Here is a 4559-nt window from a genome sequence, read left to right as displayed (position 1 = left end):
CGCCGGCCCGCGTATCCCCCTGCCCTAAGGCCCCCGCGCGGGCTCCTCTGCCGGCTTCGCCCCCTCGGGTCACCGGGCAGGAGAGGATAATCCAGAGGGACTGCAGAAAGCGCCAGCGCGAAGCAGCAGGACGCGCCTTCGGTGCGTTTCGTTTCGGGGTGAGGAAACCCTGGCATAAAAGTTACCTGCCACATGTGAATGACTTCATTTAAAACAACAACAACAACAAAAAAAAAAGCCAAACGGCATTTTTAGAACCGTAAGCAAAGGCTTCCAAGAGCGGTAAAAAGAAATGTTGGGCTCGGAACGGGGCCCCGTATTCTTTTGGAACTGTCACTTCTTGTATAGTCTGCAATATGTCTGCCTGCAGGATTTGAGCAACCTATACGGACGGTCTGGGTGTGGGTGTTCCTCATGGGGGACTGCGAGTACCGCAAGACGCAGGTGAATGCAGGTTCCTAAGGCTCGGCACAAGGTGTATCGCAGGAGCGCCTGGATTTAGACCGACGACCGACGTGTTTGTGGGTGTAAGGGGACAGTAAGGGGAACCAACCGCTTCTGTAACTTGTGTCTTCCCGTAAGCCTTTTGTTTCCTCTGTCATCTTTAAAAGTAAGTTGCAGAAGGCCCGTGAATCTGCATCTGAAGCCGGCAGTTGGAACCAGCTCGTATGCAAGCAGGGTGGTGTAAAACTGAGGTTGCTTCATTTATGTTGCTGGGAGGAGACTGGTTGTTGCAATGTATTTGGATGAGGCTTGTTATTTAGCTCTTGACCATACAAACGAAAGACCATCTTTTCCCCAGGACTGTGTGTGGCTGTCACTTAGCAACAGGTCTGTAGGGAACTTTGCAGATCCACTGCCTCCCCCATTCCTAAGAGCAGAAGGAATAAATGAGCTGAGGGGCAAGCGAGCAATTAATAAAAACAGAACCCGGGCTTTTAGGCACAGCCTGGAGCTAAAAGGTTTAGGTGGGAGCAAGACAGTTACAGTTGCTTTGCAAAATGTATTTTAATGCAGCTGGGTATGAGAGATTTTGTATCAAGTGGTCCCTGGAAAACTCCCCAATGTGTTGTGTGGTTTGGGTTTTTTTTAAGTGTTCTGAAGGAAAGGAATTACACTGTTGTTTATTTAGTTATGGTTGCGCGTTGTTTTGCTGTGTTATGTCTCACAACCTTTTGCACTGAAATTCCCTAGGCCTTCTGAGTCCCTAAAGAGTAACTTTGTTTTGCTGTCTGTGAGGTGTACCCTTCCGATCGCCAGTAAAGCCAAATGTTGACAGTGCAGATTAAGCCATAACTGATCTAAAAACCAGTAGTAAGACTAGAGTTTGGCCTAATGACAGTACTATAGGAAGAGTGCTTAAGCACTGCTTATTTTATAGATCAGCTTTAGCAAAAAGAAAAATCCACCACTGGAAACTTAGCCTTGAAATAAATCGGCATGTTTAATTTTGTCTTTAGAAGCTGCCTGGTTCTGCAGGTAAAATTCCAGTAGACAGCAATGAGCTTTGATAAAAGATATTCTCTTGGTAAGATAGGTGATACAGCCGTATTCCCAAAGAATGGTCAAAATCTTGTGCTCTCAAAGAAATTCAGAAGTAATTTTGTGCAGCTCTGCCAACCAGGATCAAGGCCTGTTGTCCATTCCCCACAAAGGGTCGTCCTGCCCCAGCAAGGTTATAGGGTAGGGATAAAGGAGCAGGAATCTGGAACTGATGCCACAACGGTGAGAAAGAGCCTCCAGAGAGAGCCTCCCTCAGGAGAAGGGATATTGACCCAGCGGGCAGTGCCGTGAGCGTTCAGTTTTGTCAGCTCAGTGCTTCCTAGAGGTAAAATCTGAAATGAAACACGCAGCGTTTGTGGACGGAGTGCGGTGCTTGCTCGCTTGTCAGGGGAAGAGGCTACAGACGCATCAAGAGGTTATAGTTCCTTACCCAGACCATTCCTAAGGAGCGGATGGGCAGGGCTCAGCTCGTGGTCCTTGCTCCAAAAGCAGCGATGCTAGAATCGCACCATTCGTGGCCTTCCACTGGGCTGAGTTGTTGCGTCCCCTTCCCTCAGCAGTATAGCATCTATCTTAAATTGCCTTCTACAGCTGGATTTTGCCTCGGAAGCATCCATGTGAATTCTTTATTGTGTTTTTGCTCTCTTCCAAAAATGTCAAGGGGCAAAAAAGTATTCAAAATGTTCTTTAAAACGGTTTTCCTGAACATTGAGTTCCTACATGGGCCAGTGATTTAAGGTCCTGTATCAAATTTTATGCTTCCTACTTAGTATACAAAAAGCTATAATGCACCAATGGGCTTGATTTCGTGCAAGTAACTCCCAGCAGTGGTCAGTGAAGACAATTGTATTTACGTTTTCCTGACTATTGGTGGCAGGATGCCCAGCTAAAACTGTTGTCGTGCTCCCAGCACTGTTCATAGTGGAGGCGTGCTCATTAAGGGGATATTTGTTTTGGGGTTTCAGACCCCGGGGGGGGGGCTTTTGCCAGTTGAATACGATTGTGTGCGAAACAAAATACTGTTGCACAGATTTTGTGAAAATGTTGTTCTTCCTTTTCCCCATCTTTTACATTATCACTATGGGAATCTTAGTCTTAATCTTCAATAGGAAATACATCTATTGGTCATTCCTAGATGAGGAATGTTCTCAGTTTTCCAAGGGAAAATAAATGTATGTATGGTGCTACCTTTTCAAATGAGAGAGTAACGTAGTGCTGGAACGGCTGTTTCACAACTGCTTTCACTCTTCTCTCTGTTCCAGACCACAGTTGCTGCTTTGATAAAGCATTTAAGTGAAAATTTGCAATTGCGTCGGATCAAATGATAACCGAGTGATTAGCTCTTCTCTTATTACTGTCACACCTAGAAACCACAGTCACAGCCTGAGACACTGTTGTGCCAGGCAAGCGTTATTAGAGACCATTTTATACCGACTCGACAAGCAGTGCATCTTACAAATATGCCAGACTAGCTTCTGATTAGCCAAGAGCAGAGCAAGTTAGTTGTCAAAGCAAATTCAAATGCACCTTTTCAAAAAGAGTTCATCGAGCGGCTGCAATAATAATACTTAAATAGATTTAAGAGGGAATGGCAGCACTTACGTTGTTAATCTTTTGAAACAACGGAAAGAGAATAGCGTTGCAGTTAATCTCTTGTGATACAAAAATGAACTTTCCAGCTTAGTCTTTGTACTGGAAAGAAGTGAAAAGTAATTACTAAGTGTTAGTATTTATCCTATGGTAGTAATGGTCTCCTGGATTCCACGACACTTACTGATGGGACTTACTGATGGGACCGACCGTGTAGCTCTACGTTAAACCGTCTGTTTGCTGAGTGCTCTTCATACACCAGTGTAAGCCCACAACCGGAACAGTCCCAGCCTAACAGCAGTTGCATTCATAGGAATTTGTAAAGTCAATAAGAACCAGTACCTGAAAACTATTAATGGGGGCGGGGGGGGAGATTATTACTGCTGTTTGATGAAAAGTGTCAAGTTGACTGAGCTAATGAAGAACTGGTATTTGGAAATTAGCTATACCAGGATGTGCAGGCTGTGCTTTCAGAATTATGTGATGTTAAACCTTTCAGAAAAACAGATGCCTATGTGCATTTTAAATGGAAGATGGTATTTGAAAGCGTGGTTCAGTGGAATATCTGTCTTCACACAGAAAAATATGGCCAGCCAGAGTTACCACAGCCAATTTCAAACAGAAAAATGTTAATCACGCTGATTTCATTGCTGTACCTTAATATTAATTTTGTTTCTTAGAAACTGTATTTCTGGCTCGCAAAGACCTGCCGGCAAAGGAGCCTTGTAGCTTGAACCTTTGCTGTAAGCCAAATTAATACACCATCACATTCTCACTTCTGTGAATGCTGAGATGTTAAAAGCACTATGAATCTTGCTACAGTCTTCAAGGGGTTTTCAGAAGGCTATGAATCAGGTGCTAAATTCTGCAACTGGGGAGATCTGCATCCAAGCCCAGCCTCTGAGGAATATAGCATTAAATTTGATTCAAAGTCAGAGATGGACCTAGATAAGTTGACTCCTCACTGAAATCCCCTGATTGTCACAGTGATAATTTTGCAAACTGTCACATTGAAACAAAATAATTTTATTGGCAAATCTTTGAAGACTTTGCAATGTATTTGGTAAAGTTTCTCAGTAATTCCATGGCAAAGGCAGGAGAGGGGAAAGAAAGGAAAGGACTGGACCATTGACTGTCATTGCCCATGGGTGGTTTTTTGCCTTTTTTTTTTAAAATTGTCCTGTTCAAATCTTGGCTGAGCTATGGCACATGTGATAAGGTTCCCTTTGGTTGCCTCCCTCATCTCCTGGCTAGCAGTGACTCAGCAAACAGCTCTGGTTCATTAATGTTGGCAGCATTCCAGAGTTTCTGGTGTTACAAAGATAAAACATTTGAGAACATGTAAGGCACACAGTTTTTCTTTGGGTTTTGATCTGTTGCCATGCTCTTCACATTTAACTTCAATAGATTTATTTTTTTTTTTTTTTTTTTTTTGTGGCTGGTGGTCGGGATACTCTTTTCCTTTC

General features: G+C 43.7%; 1 protein-coding gene across 1 annotated transcript in view; it reads left to right on the top strand.

Annotated features, from left to right (window-relative positions):
• The first annotated feature begins 123 nt into the window (after positions 1 to 123).
• Positions 124 to 4559, top strand: part of LOC104128890 (core histone macro-H2A.1) — a 48982-nt gene continuing 44546 nt past the window's right edge. The window contains exon 1 of the mRNA XM_009641742.2: positions 124 to 141. The gene's annotated coding sequence lies outside the window, so the exon portion shown is untranslated. The remainder of the gene's footprint in view (positions 142 to 4559) is intronic.

This window comes from Egretta garzetta, unplaced genomic scaffold (assembly GCF_000687185.1).
Source record: "Egretta garzetta isolate BGI_Z169 unplaced genomic scaffold, ASM68718v1 scaffold147, whole genome shotgun sequence".
NCBI classification, from domain to species: Eukaryota; Metazoa; Chordata; class Aves; order Pelecaniformes; family Ardeidae; genus Egretta; species Egretta garzetta.
Note: the sequence above shows the minus strand (reverse complement) of the source record. Positions and strands in the feature narration are given on the sequence as shown.